The 15784-nt window shown below is 41.3% G+C and overlaps 1 protein-coding gene and 1 long non-coding RNA gene across 2 annotated transcripts in view; one reads left to right on the top strand and one right to left on the bottom strand.

The window, feature by feature from the left end:
* Positions 1-15784, top strand: part of ELP4 (elongator acetyltransferase complex subunit 4) — a 277760-nt gene that overhangs the window by 208405 nt on the left and 53571 nt on the right. The gene's annotated exons all lie outside the window — the stretch shown is intronic.
* LOC118168272 overlaps positions 9996-15784 on the bottom strand; it is a 73634-nt gene continuing 67845 nt past the window's right edge. The window contains exon 4 of the long non-coding RNA XR_004751457.1: positions 9996-11182. This is a non-coding gene — a long non-coding RNA (uncharacterized LOC118168272). The remainder of the gene's footprint in view (positions 11183-15784) is intronic.

Raw genomic sequence — 15784 nt, 5'->3', positions numbered from 1 at the left:
TCCCAGTGAGACAAGTTGTCATTTCTTTTCTTTAAATGAAAATATGAGGAGGTAAAATCAAGAATAATTAGAGCAAAGGATGATGACATCTTCTGCAGTCAAAAATACATAAAAAAAACATCCCTATTGCTTAAAGACACTTTACTATATTAATTGAAATAGTTGTGCATTCTATTATGTGGTTTGTATGGAAGCAGATGGCCCATTTCACAAATTAAGCCTTGTCTTTTTACATTGCTTCAACAAAATAATGGTGAACGAACACTGCTATTGCAAACCCAAGTTCAAACCTTGTAGCATCAGTATGTGCTACACTTTTCTTGTGCAAGTTAGTGGGAAAGAAGAGAAATCAATCAGAGGTAACTGCTTGTAAAGCATCCCAAAGAACCACAGAAATATTCTCCTGGAATTAACGGATGTATTGCAAAAGCAAAACCTGCCAATCAGCAGTACAAACTGATGTCTCAGATTTTCTGATCTGTCTGAAGTACGCCTGCTCTGGCACTAGCAATAAAAGAGCGAATACCAGTAGCTGCTGCCCTAGCCAGAGGGGCTGCTGTCCCCAGCGTAAGGAAGGGCAGCCCCAAGTTTGCCCCAAGTTGACATAACTAACACTTGTTTTCAAGGGGTGAATAGCCTGCAATGTCTGTGAAATCAGTTTCCTTTTAGGTTGGATTACCAAAATTTGAGTTATTCCAAATCAGTTTTGTTGTTGGAAATTGCATCTGCAATGGAGCTTATTTTATGGGGGCGACTGCATGAGAAATGGGTGCTGGTGTCAGCTCACACCTTAGTGGAAACCATCACCACAGCCAACCTGAGCATGAGGTTTGCACCCTGAGACCTACTGCTGGTTGCAAACTCCTCCCGGCACCAGGCCGAGGCTGCCAGGCTGAAGCAGTGGGTGTGCACTGTGAGGAGCAGGAGCCCGCAGCTCCACCGCGCTGACACTGCCGGGGGGGCTGGCAAACAGCGGGGAATAACCAGGAGCCCTCAGACAGCTCTCCTCGCGAGCGCAGCACTGCAGGGGAACTGTGGGCGCGACCCTATCCAGAACACTTTGGCATGGTTTGGATCGGCCCCAGCTACACAACAAGCACATATGCTGCTGCTGGAAATTTTATGTGGAAAAAAACTAGCTTAGATTGTAGTTTATAGTTCTTTTCAGCAGGACTGCATGAAGCTAATGACACAGAAAGCCATTTGGGTTAAACTGTGAAACTGAAAGATGCAGCACCTGCTTTTATGCTTCACGTGCTACTAAAAATACTTCTTCCTTTCTAAAATGCAACATGAATGACAATACAAAAGAACATTCTACAATGACATTGGTGACATTATTAAGGTGAGGTTCATCAGTGTCCCTACTCAAGGAAAAATGAAAAAATTATATGAGAAACAGAAAACATCATTATGCCATTTCTTAAAACCTTGGTGCATCCATATCTGAGGCAATTCATTGCACTCCTGGTCTCTCCGTGTAAAAAAGTGGGTAGTGATAGGTTTTTGACAAGAGAGATGAGGATGATCTGAAGTATGGAAGTGCTTCCATATGAGGAGAAACTAAAAAGCATCTATTTAGTCTGAAAAAGAGACTCCTGAGGGGAGAAACTTGGCAAAAAGGTGCAGAGGAGGCAAATCAAGACATGTAGTACTTCAACAGACAGATTAGAGGGGTTTTGAAACAAAGAGAAGTGCCCAATTCAGCTGAAATCCAGCATTTCAGGGGAAGGTGTGGAAGCCAGACGTAGGCAATGGCTCGAGCAATGGGTTACACTGACTGCCTTGGGGCTGGGCCACCCAGCCCAGCTGCAGGCACTGCTCCCACCTGAACGGGGGCAGAGCCTGGGGCTGGCCACGTCACCTCGGGCAGTGGGTACGTGGATACCCACCCCGTCGGGCATGGGGAGACTCTGGGGCAGCTGTCTTCAGGGTGTGCCACCGGGATGTCCTTTTTGTCATGGGTGCAGGTCACACCATTCAAATATCACATTCATTCTTGAACATCTCCCCCCTCTGCTCCTCAAATCAAACAAAAAGCCCTGACTCAAGCAAAAATTTTACCAGTGAAAAGGGAGCATTGCCAGAGACTATGAACCCCTGTAGAGATTTTACTTTTGCTATTGATTTTATGCGTGAGATGCTTAGCGACTCTGATAATATCTGACAGTATAAGAAGCCAGAGAGAGAATAGAAAGGTTAATACAGCAACAATGTCACCAGGATAACTGGTAAAATTTTTGGAAATTGCGGCTTTAAATCCGACTGAAATACCTCATTGTTTATCAAGCTGAGAAGTGTTTTGACAAAAAAAAAATCATCCTCCTTTTGAGGAGTTTTAATTTTTTATCATTACTTCTGAGAGAAGGCTATGCAATATAAAATGGGCTATAATAGAGAGCTATAAACGCTTCAGAAAGGGAAAAATGGAAATGGCAGAAATCTAAGTGGTGAAGTGAGGCATGCACAGTGAAGGTACTTATATTTCTTATCATGCTAACAGCTTGCTATGCAACTTATCTCACATTGGTATCATGGCACTTTCTAGAGTGTCGAAGAAAAACTTATTCCAAAATAGTTTTTTCAATAAAGAGGTCTTTGAGTAACAGCACTGCTCCTCTGGGTCAACACAAACCAGAAGGCATGGGCACAGGGGAAAACGCAGCCTCAGCTTCTCTGGAGCCTCAGAAGATGTGCAGCCAGACCTGCCATTTCCCACAGAGCTGCTCTACCAAGCAAGGCTGCTCTCTGAACACATCCACCCACCCAAAACAAAACCTGGAGCCCAATGTTGTCCAGAAGAATGTTCCTTTCAAGGGTAAATTACTTTTAAAAATAAATAGAAGTTCAGCTGAAAGTCTGGCTGATGTTTCCGTGGTCCCTCAGTTTGGTGGCTATCCTGGGGGGTAACAGGATGTTTCTGGACTGAGGAAGGACTTGAATTCATGTCAGTGACATCCTGAGTAAGTGCTCTTGTATCAAGAGTCTTCAATATGAAGCTTAATAAGCTGAAGTATTTTAAATGTGCAGACCTGGACAGCTAAGCTCTGAAGCCTGAGCATGATCCCAGCCTGTGTGGTTCAGCTGGTTATTGTCAGGACCTCAACAGGGGCAATGCAGCTTTTAGGATTTGCCCTTCTGGGCAGTCTGTTCCACCCCCTGCACGGTCCAGAGAGCATGGATCTCATGCTGGGCTTTACACTCACGCACGCCTGGCCCTGCAAAACAAGGAGGTAGTAAGTCTGATCTGTGCTGGATTGCTTCTGCACTGAAGCTTTACCTTGGTATGCCTGGTTTGGGGCATTTGAAATGTATGTTGGAAATACTTATTCATAAAAATACAGTGGTTACTATACAATTACTTGAGGATTGTACGTCGAGAGACTAAAATGTCTTTCACTTCAGTGTATTTACTCCAGCAAGTCTCCCCCCTGTAACTGTAACCCGCCCTGCTATCAGGGAACGTACTGTAGCTACTCTGCAGTAGCAGAGTTAGAGAACCAAAAAATACACATCTGAAGTGACAGCATGAAAAAAGTGAATGGGGGTGAAATATAATTAGCTGAGGCACGGACAAGTAGGTTAGTCTCCACAGTCATAATTTATGTGGGATATTGTTATAGTTATTACCATGCAATTTAACAAGAATACACCAGAGCAATTTTCATATCTTAAAACATGCAGATGCACTCACATATATATGAGAAAAGTCTCAGAACTCAAATCATCCAAAATAATCAAGAAAGTTATTATCATAAACAGCACAATTAACACAGGGATCACAAGGGATGAGTCTCCATTTCTGACAATCTTAAGAGAAAATGAAAGCATTATTAAAACTTTAGTGTGGAAATGGTAGCTACATTCACATCTCTGTGCACATCACCAGTGCTCTCCAGTCTCTGTAAGTCCCTCCTCTACTGCTTCTTTGCCAGTTCCAGATGAAAAAAAATGAATAGATTTGGGATCTCCTAGACCATCAGAGGATGCACATGATACTGAAAAATACTCTGACTGACCTTGCCATTTTAAATTAATGTTTTTTGTTTGTTGTTGCTGTTTTTTTTTGAAGTAGAAAGGAAACATCTTTGATTACTATAGTTCATGAGGAGAAAGTATGGACACTGGGCTCAAGCTTCTGGAGATTTAAATCTGTAAAAAGAAAAGTGCTGCTTTATGAAAGTCTGTTCTGCCATCCAGAATTTACAGACTTCTTTCTAATGTTGCTGTCAATATGGTATTGCTCTCATCAGCTGTATAAATTCTTTCTACCAGTAACATGGAACACAGTGCTACCATTTCAACAAAAGGAGCCATTCATCATTTTAATTCTCACTTAAATTGCTGAAGATTATCCACTGCCCATTAGATTTCAACAATATCCAAACGTAAGCTGTTCTAATCATATGCTAAAATACAATAACTACCAACTCTGAGAACCATCTGAAAAAAAAATGTCACTCCTACACTGATCAAGTTTCTATCTGCATCAGAAGGTTTTTTTTTTTGTTTGTTTTGTTTTTTTTCCCTGTCTTTATGTACTTAGGTTTGCCCAGTGTGCGTTCAATTTAGTCCATAACAGGACACTCATAGTTGCCCACCGAAGGTGAATAGCTTGTGTAAACATGTTTCAATATAGTGTACATTGGATTGTCTTTTCTTGAGGCATGAGGATAACGTGGAAGAACTCCTGAAGTTTTAGTGTTGTCTTTAAAAATCTGTTTCTCATGTTTAAAACTGTTGTCCCAGATTTAGAAAGGGAGCATTTAAGATCGAGACAAAAAGTACCGCAGCTGTCAGTGCCATTTCTGGCATTTCTGGATCACAAAAATCCTTCTCTGTTTCTTGGTCATGTACTCAAATAACAGCAAAATGAACCTCCAGATAATGCACATTAGTGATTTTATAATTTTCATTTTGAGCCTAGAGGTGAGTTGGGAGCCTCCCCGAGTTAGCCCAGTGAGCCTCATTACACCATATCTGCCTTCCCAGCAAATGACTTTCTGCACTTAAAACTAGAGCCCAATAAAACTCCTCTAAATTAAGGTTTAGGCATGTTTGTTAAGATCCATATTTTATATGCATTGGATAAAAAAAGCCCATTACACTATTCCAGAGGTTATTTTTTTATTTTTTTATTTTTTTTTCTTTTATCTAATACTGTGCCAGTCCATGTCTGTAAAAATCTTCTTCACCCTGTTTGCTGAATCATGCCTGGAATCCATATTAGAAGTCAAGTGTAAAAAAAAAATATAGGAGGGGAAGCTGTGCTACAGGCAGCCGTTGTTGCCAATGCCCTTTCTTTCTCAGAAATAAAAGTCACACAAAAACTTAAAATCTTGCTAGTCCTCTACTCCTTACTGTCAACGTTACCTCCCTTCAGATGTGTAAAAGGGCAAATCTTTTCCTAGCAACAGCATTAACCTATTCACAAGGTTTTGAAAATAGGCTTTCTGTCTTTCCCATAGCTGACAACACATTGTGCTGTTCCTACATGCTTGTGGTTTAGTGTGTTATACTCTCTCTTTAGCATTAGGACCAATTTCACAATGGTTCCAAAAAGAGCAGAGAAGCAGTAAAGCTTGACATTTTGTTCTGCTCTAATCAAAGCACCAAATAACAGAGCAAGGGAAGAGCTATTGATGGCACTTCGGAGGCAAATGTTGCAAATACATTGCTACAACAGAAAGTTTTATGAGCCCGTATTAATTTGAATAGGTGGGAATATTTTGATAAAATTGCAAGTCAATAATTAGACTGCTCATTGACAAGGCACTTACTCTCGTCTCAGTAAGAACCATGGTCACACTCCTTAGTCACTGCGCAAAGCTCCTTGAATGTGATGCAAAACAGGTAAGCATAATCACATATGGAAGATCTACCATTTGTTTTATATACAAAAAATAAATACAAAGCTAGATATATTTTGTGTTAGCATCTACAATGTCTCATACATGTATTGTTCTAACTTCTGGGCCAAATCTAGTTCTATTCCTTTTCCACAGACCACCAACTCAATAACCTTATTTGCCTTCATTACTGTGAGGAACCAACAAATTTGTCTGCGTCTCCCAGCATGCTCCCAGCTAGGGAGCTGAAGCCAGTGTCTAGTGGCACTATTTTCCTCCCTTATTAGCAACGCACAAAGCACATTTTCAGTTAATTGGGTTTCAGGAGCCACGTGCTCCTGTCTGGCTGAACAGCTCTAACTTCACACTTGCTGATGACAAACTACTGCCATATACTGCCTGCTGAAGGCCTAACCAGGCACTCGCCAGTGTGGGAAGCATCAAACCTGATGTTAAAAAAGAATTCGGACTTTTGCAAATTGCTGTAATTTCCAAACTGCAGTTGGCTGATCACTTGACATCCTCGAGATCCCAATAAATAGTCCTCGTCCTCATGTGAGATGGGAAAATGCTAAGCAGAAACCTATATGAACTTGTCAGTTTTGTATGGCATGACCCTTGATTGAAGCCCCTCATGTCTCTGCCATGTCACCTCATGTCCCAGGCTCTCTAGGAGGATGGGCAGTTTGCAAGACATATCAAAGGCTGACAGTGGCTCATTGGTCTAAAGTGCTTGGGAGTCACTGAGTTGTGCAACCTTACCAGAGTTAAGAGTGGCTAGCTGAAATCCTGTCTTTGGGAAAGGACCTGCCCCCCAAAACAAACACAGACCATACCAACCACAGACAGACTGAGGCTCAGCTCCAGATACAAATTTTGTGATGGGTTCCTCTCTACACAGACAACACGTGACTTCCTGGGATGCTACACCAGGAAAAAAATAAATTAAGAAAAAAAAACAAACAGTGAGTTCTTTTCTGTACCTATGCAAAAACGTTGTATCTGTGTATTCAAACGACAGGCAATTTCAAAAGGAAGTGGACCTTCTTTAAAGTGCGTAACTCTAGACCAGCTGGTAATCTGGGTGCTTTATAATAATGCTACTAATATTTAGCGAGCTACTAACATGTCTGGAATCCATTGACATTTGTCATTCAAGACACAGGTGAAACCTAAGGATATATATTTGGTGACGTATCAATACTGAAATGAAATGAAGAATAGAAATCCTGTGTGATTTTTGCAATACTGTTTGCCAGTTAAGAGTTAGGTGTCCTATTGAAATTGTTCACAACAATTCTTCCTTCAGAAGTTATCAGAGGAAGTCTCCAGACAGCTAGCTAATCTTGAAAAGTTTTTGTTTGTTTGTTTTGTTTTGTTTTTCCAAAAGAGAAGGAGGCAGAATCCTGTGATTTGTTGCTCATCCTATGGATCTCCTTGCCAGCAGAGGCTGTGGGTTTAGAAGGTTTACATGTATTTAAGAGCAGAATGAACAAGAACTTGAAAGAGACCTATTGAGAGCACTTAGACAAATTGCATTAGACTCAGGGGAGCACTTGAATGAAAACCAGTCTCCAGTAGGAAAGTAATGTCAAATGGAAACATATGCATACCCTGCTCCTACTCTACCCCAGGCCCTTGCTAGGGCAGGATGCTGAGATGAGCCTTGCTCTGAACCTTTATGGATGCTCTTGTGTTCCAGCAAAGTCATACTAAAAGTGCTGTTGGCACGAATGCCATGCTGGCTTCATGGGGGTGTGAAGCATGTGCTTAGCAGTCCATTTTTTAAAGACCTTTTACTGCTCTTCCCTGCTTCATTTACCTCTCAAATCTTTATGTACAAAACACTACATTTCTAGTGATATATCAATGGTTATTCTGCTAGATTTTAGATGGATTACATCTCAGATGCTTCAGACAACATTAAGGAGAGATGGCTTCCCTTATACTTCCATGATACACCTGAGAAAGTGGTGACACATCCAGAGCAATTTCTCTGCCTTGCAGTTCTTTCCACATACCATCATCATACCTTATTTGTTTTATTACTTATTGTGTGTTGTCTTTACTTTTCACTACTGTGAAGTTACGTAAGGTGATTAATGCTTTCTGACTGTGTAATGTCTTCATTTGATTTGTGAAAAAATAATTAAAGAAGAAAGGAACCGCCCTTAGAAAAAAAAACGTGAGACCAGATGGAAAGGTATGTCTTGGGTGTGGGAATGTTTACACAGTAGTTTTGGGGAAGTACACATTTGGTGGTTCTGCTCTAATCCTCCACTTGTTCAGTGATGAGCTCAGTGAACAAGGGCTCTTCTTAATTGTCAGAAAAACATAGGAGAAGTGCACTGCACTTCTTGGCCAGCAGATTCACCTGAATTAAACTTCTCCAAAACTTTGAGCAGCCAGGGAACTTCTTCCCCATAGCTTTAGCATTTATCAGAGGGTTTGGTTCAGTTTCAGAGGACAAATCATCAGACTGACATGTCCACACCCAGGTGGGAGGGAAATACAGACCAACCTCTGCCAAAACAATAACAATAATAAACAGAGATATGTTGACTAATACGTGCACGCAACCACTTCCTCCACCAAAGAAAGAGGAAGTGGGGAGTTTCAGAAAACAAGAACAACAGAACACAACCTATTGCCACTTACAACTGCCACCTCGCAGTGGGGGCCTCGTACTTCAGTGGTACAGATTTAGGACTATACACCCTAGGACAGACCCAAGAGTCACTTTGCCCTTTTCCAAGAGATTTGGAATAGCAGCAGCAAGCATGTGGGGCTGCGAGGTTGTGCAGCACTCACTGTTCGAAGAGCTGGTCTAGGACCTGAGCTTAAACATACGGAATTACTTGACTAAATGTGAATGTGTGAATCTGAAATAAGATTGACAGCTCTGAGATGTTCTAACTTTATTTGTTAGAAAAGTTCTCCTTATAGAATTATTTCCAGTAAATGGCTGGGGGCACTAGAAATCTCAAAAAGGCACCAGTTCCTGCAGGTTTTCCTGCTAATTTTCCAGATCCAAGGCTCATGGCTTGATTTAGGTAGTACATATTAGCACGGCAGAGGAGATGCTGATCAGGAAAACTGCACTGGTTTATATAACACTGAATAATTTATCACAACTGGCAAGAATTATGGACCATCTTCCCATATGGATACAACTGTTTAATGTTAAGAAGTCAATAATTTCCACCTAACTTTATGATAAAAATCCTCTAAAAAATCAGCTTCAAAATAGGCCTATCTGCTTTCCCATTCCAGGATTATTCTTCTCTAGTTGAAACACCCTGGCTTTTCTAGAACACAGCTTTACACTTCATTTATCCTGAGAATCCAGTGACTAGGGTAGGGGACAGTAAAAGCAATTTCCTCCAGCTCCAGTGTCTGGAGCCTCAGATCTCAGGCTTTCAGCTGGAGACATTTTAGAGCTGGAACCTGTTCCATACAGCTCTGAAAAAGCATCAAGCTGAGTTCTCTGACATGTCATAAAATGTTTACCTCGAACCTGGGAACTTGTGTAGCAACTGAAACAGGATAAAAAGAAAAAGACCCAGTTGTTATGGTGTGGTTATACACATAAATTCTCCTTCACTCTTGTGTTTCACTATCGAATCTCATTTTTGTTATGTCATATTGGTTTCATTAACAACAAAAAACAGTAAAACAAACAAAAAACAGAAGACCTATGAGCTACACTTTGGGTCTAATTTCATTCTCCAGCAAAACCAGGGTGCTCAGGTCAGTTCCTTTTAGTCTTACAACGCTCATTAGTTCACAATCCAAATGATCTATACTACCTCATTTAAATGCAAGTGATGAGAATTTTAAGTCTCGGGGAAGAAATATCTCAAGATTGTTGACTATGAGATTTATCTGTCTACCTTCCCGAAGATTCTGTAGCTTCTCCTAACATTAAAATCCACATACTTGTGACATCAAGAACAACATGAGATTTCAGAAGCTTTTCAGCATTTGCTGGTAGAGAGAACCAGTAGGGAGACAAATCTAGTACTGACTATCTGTTATTAATATAGTAATAATTTCAAATGGCTACATAATTTAGTGGCTAGTTGTGGTAGAGATCACAGGGAGTTTTGTGGTTTTTTGGTTGTTTTTGTTTGTTTTGTATAAGTAACCAGCACCAGGGATGAGTAAGCAGTGTCACAATAGGCACGCTTCGCTGTCTTGCAAGGGCTGGGAAGCTCACCCACACAGCAGCTCCTCAGCCCAGACTTACCTCCACCTGGCTCAGTGTCTGGTCACTGTGGATTCCCACCATGCTGTCTGCTACCACCTTGGTGAGCATGGCCCTGTCAGACAAGTGGATAGCAACGATTTCTACCTGTTCAAGGAAGATGTCTCTTTGTTCACCTTAGAAAGGTACTTCAGGTGTGCTTGTAGTGTAAGCCATAATTCAAACTGGTAAATGCTGTTCAGTTCCATCAGACATGCCAATGAGTTTTTCCAGGTCTGTGATGGCTTAGGCAAATTTCCTAACTATATGTTTCTTCTTGATGGGGAGCTGTTGGCCAAGAGCTCATGAGTGAGCAGTGCACTCTTTCTAGGATAAATGGAGGTTTCTTCGTTGCCCAGGTAGGAATGTAGATGTTGGAGGGCTGTTAGGATAAGGCCTGGTGATGCAGACACAATTAGCGGACGTTGCACCTGCCAGACCCACAGCAGTTATTAATGTTGCTTAGGAAAAAAGGGTCGTGAACAGAGATGTCGGACTCTGAGACTCCTTAGAAAATTATGCTGTCAGCAAAAGGCCAGGCAGACCCCCGAGATGGGAGAGCATGCCAGGAGGTTCCTTTTGCTGGGAATGCAGAGTTTTCCCCGCGGGGATTGGGGGCTGGCAGCTGCACACCTGCCTCCCTCTGCTTCCCAAGTGCCTCCCCAGATGGGAGTGTTTGCTGGAGACAGCCCACGCTGCTCTGAGCAGTTTCCTGAGCCCTGTGGCTGCTGTCATGGGAAGGAACAGTATGTGAAACATGGCATCGTTTCATTTCACTAAAAGGAAGCAGATAGCACAATGGACAAAATCATGCTCACAGTCCCCATGTGTGGCTGAATACTGGTGTTTAAAAGCATTGTTTGAATACAGCAAACCAGCAATAAGTACACAGAGAAGAGTTTTTAAATGCTTCCAAATTGCACCACAAAAAAAATCCCTGCATTTCCTCTCAGTTTTCACAGTATCCATCATCGTGATACATGAGTAATTGATGTAGTGCCCTGTTCCAACGACCTTCTTGTTCATGAAGCAGTTTGGCTATTCTGCACTCCGAATGTTCACTTGGACATTGAAGGTTCAAGAAGCACTGTAAAGGAAAAGAGCTTTGCTGAAACTTTGCTGAACAAAGTAAGACAAGACAGAAGCCCTGGAGCCACAGGATTTCCCATACTTGATTTCTAGTGAATGCTCTGAGGCAGCTGTAGCCTCTGTCGGCAGTGGTCACTGAGGGTGAGGGACCTGAGAGTGGGATCTGCCCCCCCAGGCCGCCAGCACTGGACTGCAGCCAGCATGCTGCACAGCCTGTTGCTCGGAGGTAGCCCCCGGGGTGTCTTCTCATGCCGCCTCCTCTCCGCGGGCAGCTGCCCTGTCTGGGGCTGTAGGCAGGACTGTTTGTCTGGGTTCCAGTGCCTCCTTCAAATAAGGTTCTTCAGGCTTTTCTTTCTTTTCCATGGAATGAACTGGGAGCACTCACTTTAGAACATGATAAGAGTAGGTGATGAGGCTGTGACATTTTTTCAGTCACAAAGCAATTAAAGCACTCAACAGAACATGGGTACTTGGGGTCCCCTTAGCAGCCCAAGGATAACTGTGCATTTGAAGTTAAGTCCTGAAAACAAACCGATAGATAAATCATCCCAGGAGTGAGACCAATGCCCAGGTTTCCCCCATCTAATGAACACACGAGGTGGTAAGTCTCACTAATGCTTCTCTCTGGCCCAATAAGGTCTGAGTCACGTTCTGGAAAGTGGAAAGTTGAAAGCCATTATAAACATCCCCTGATCTGTAACATGGGATGAGATGGAATATTTACTAAAATATGAAATTAAAAGTTTACTCTTTTCTCCTGCTTCCACAGCCCGTTCTCTCATCTTGTTTCCTAGAAATATTTCTTTGCATTCTCAGATTGAGATTCACCGCAGCCAGCCACACTGGGAGTTCACTCAGAGTGTTCACTGAAACACCTCAGCTGCCTAAACTTCCGCTAGCTTTTTGCAGCAGCATAAAGAACTCAGGATTTGCTGCATCAGTGAGAGGGATGGAATGAAGCTGCTGTGCATTTTAAAAAAAACTTATTGCTCTGCTGTGGGAAGGTGAGCAAGGAGAAAGCCTGGAAGCTAGTCCTGCAGTGAGAGAGTAAGCAAGCCATACATCGACAGGGCATCTTAATACAGTTACAAAATTAAGCGAAGGGCAATGAAAGAGGGATATTCTGTCACCTAGTCACTTCTCCTTTTGTGAAGCCACACATAACACAAAGTTAATTAAAGCTTCTACTCTGAGAAAAAGGAATGTTCCATTTGGTAAATTTAGAAACAGCTGGTTAGTTTTATCCATTACTTTTGTGCTAACATCAGTTGAGCTCATTCAACTCTCTCTTTTTATGAAGCTGTCCTTCCTATGCTACCTGATAGCTACTAATTGCTGCAACTACATTTCTGAATTGCAAATTTTCTGCACTGATAAAAACTTTGATTGCCTGTCAGCTACACATAAGGAAAAGATCACCAGTGCTAAATGAGGTGTTCCACGCTTGGATAATAATGCCTAATGAATTATTCAAAAAAGAATGCTTGAATGAAGCAAACAATTTGAAGGGTTACTAGCAGCCGTAACAGTTCAACAGCCAAAAGAACAAAAGTATCATCCTGAAAATTACACTAATGATTAAAAAATGCGTATTAATTCTACATTTGGAGAAAAAAGAAATGCCAATCTGATTTTAAAGGTTAATCATTATTTTTTCACTAATGCTTTAATCTTTGGGAAAAACACCCTTTACCAATATTTTGGGACATATAATATTATGACATAACATATTTATACAATTTTCCAGGCATTAACCCTCTCTGCAAATTTCAAATTTCACTGTAACAGCATCAAAATCCCTGTCTGAAAACTATCACTGTCCACAGGATCCTCTCCATTGCTTTAAATGAACCTTGGATCAGGCCCATCCCTGGCACAGCAGCCTCATGCTGGCTGACTTGTGGTCAAGCACCAGTGATGCTGTGGAGGTGCTCTCAAGTGGTGGGCTGATGAGTAATTCAGTGTCTGAATTATTCCAGAGTGACATTGGTGTCGTGAAGCCAAAGTCCAACTTTCACCATCCACTTTAGGAAAAGATTTGCTAATACAGGGGACAGAAACAAGACCCCCATGTTCAAATCAAGCCAAAAGCAATAGCTATACTCACAAAACTCTTGTAATTAGTAAGTCCTTCCAGCCTAGATTTGATTGTATTTTTTTAAGTGGACAGCTAGTGCAGAAAGAAATATTTTTCTCTAAATAAAGGAGAAAGGTCAAAGAAAAAGAAAACCATAATAAACCATGAAAATTTCATGGATGTCCAAGGCTGACACATTTTCAGCTTTCATAAAAAATATATTTCCAACACCAAAAGCGATAATTTATTGTGACAGACTCTCTCTGGTTGCCAAAACCTAAGAAAAATCTGAGAACTAAATCCTAATGAACGTCTCCTATAAGATATTAGCTTTACATATACATGAAATAAAATAGCACAATGGAAGCAACACGTTTATCTGCTTTGCTGTTAAAAACCTCCCAACTGCTACGTTTGGAACTGAGCTAAAAGAAACACACCATCATTTGCAGAGAGGTCTCACAATGATAACACAATGTTGACTATGCTAAGGAAGGATTTTTCGGATAGCATTTATTAACATGAAACCCAGTCAACCACTTAGCTACCTCTGCTGCAATTTTACAGCTATAAAGCCTTTGGTATTAGACGCCAATTAGTGATTTTATTATAAAGATGTTCAATGTCAAGATAACACTTCTCGTTTCTGGCAGTGACACTGAATGGTGGATAGAAGAAATGACTTCAGGAAAGCTTAGCTGACCATCTGCTTAGGCCTGCTCACTCACTGATGATTAATCCTTTCCCTCGAGGACAATGTCTCCATGTGTTTCTCTTGCTGTCTTTTTAATGTCACAAAAAGAGGTTGATAAACACATTCAAGTCACAATTAAAAAACATTTTAACTGACCAGTTGCCACCGATGATATTATTAGACAGTTTTAGTCACTGTTGTAAAAATGTATTTAGTGGTGTTGATGTGAAGTGGAGATGAAGTTTCTTTAATATGCCTCCTACCTATTTCTATGCTTAAATGACATTTAAATGTTTACCTTGATGCTTGCAAACAAGCAGTTTGCAAGGGCACAGACAGTGTTGGGGTTTACATCACAGAAACAAAATCTTTGGAAACAATATTTGCAGGACTGTGAGGCATCTGATTTTTTCCCTTGCTTGGGGTGGGGGAGCAGGAGGAAGAGGAGGAACAAAAGATCTTAGAGATTTTAGGCAGATTGCAGTGACTCTCTCCAGACCCATTTATGTTTCTGCCAGATGCACAAGTGACTGGGTTTTCATTTCATCACAAGAGGTCAGAGCACAGTGGTAGGCTCGTGGGCCTCGTGAACACCTAGGAGTTCCACATGTGCTGGGACATCATGGTGGTGACATGGAAGCTGTTTTAATAAAGAACAGAGCAATATTAGGTCCTGCCTCTTTTCTCTCAGGGAAGACTGCATGGATTTTGTTCCACTTAGGAGACAAGTTCATGCTCTTAATACTTTACAGAACTGTCCTGATGAAGAGGTGATTTGCCAGGAACTAACCTGCACTGACAAATGAGATGACCAGTTTTCACAAGGTCTGGCAGTCACAGAGCTCAGCACCTCTGGCCTCAGATCATATTTTATTTATATTCTCAAATTCAGATTTAGGGTTCCCAATTTTGGTGCTCAGGGCCTGACCTATCTTTTTTATTTCTACTCTAGCCCTTTATTGTATTGCATACTTTTATTCCTCCAATTGATCTGCACATGCAAATAACAGAACAATGTTTCTTAGCAGTGCCAGCACAGAAGCACTGTAATTCCCAAGTAGCTGGGCTGATTTATCACCTATCTGATTTAAAGCAAATCTAGACAGCAGAATAGTTAATGATGATCTGCTCGCAATAGGCTGCAAATATGGTCCTACCTATGAATTAGTGGTTTTCAAATTCCATATCCACATCATTACGTTTATTTTTATGAAGTCTCTTATTTAGAGTATATCGACTCCCATCAGATGAAATGCATTGAATACTTTATAAATCAGAAATCAAATAACCTCAAAGGAAGAGTAAGCTCTAGTGATGTGAATACACTTCATGCTTGTGAAGGCATCATGGAGGGATATTGACTTCACAGCTCTGGAAATGATTTTGAGCATCTCCCCAGAGACCACTTGCAGAGTTTCCTTTGTCATTTCTAGACCCGTATCTGCAGTCAACACCTCCCATTAGATTAAAGGATGTATTCTGTGACTTGGTGACATTTCTACTTCTTTAAAAGTTTCCATATTAACAGAATTTCTGGGATCAAGACTTTCAGTATCAAAGCCAGTCAGTATTTTCTAGAAGTTTAAGCCAGTGTATTACTACTGCCCCTTTGGTGGCTATACAGGGTGGAGACAGTCACTCCTTGGCACAGTCATCCCATTCTCCCTATGCAAGTAGGCATCTCACTAGGAACTTTGTTCATGAATTTGAGGTCACGATATGGTCCTGAATAATCCTACCTCTTCTTTTGCTGTAATGTCATAGTTTCACATGCACACATAAAAAAGGGAAAAGTTAGGGCAGTACACTAGAATTACGTGGTACAGTTA

This window comes from Oxyura jamaicensis, chromosome 5, assembly GCF_011077185.1.
Source record: "Oxyura jamaicensis isolate SHBP4307 breed ruddy duck chromosome 5, BPBGC_Ojam_1.0, whole genome shotgun sequence".
Classification (NCBI taxonomy): Eukaryota; Metazoa; Chordata; class Aves; order Anseriformes; family Anatidae; genus Oxyura; species Oxyura jamaicensis.
The sequence above is the reverse complement of the archived record's forward strand: the minus strand, read 5'-3'. Positions and strand labels throughout refer to the sequence as shown.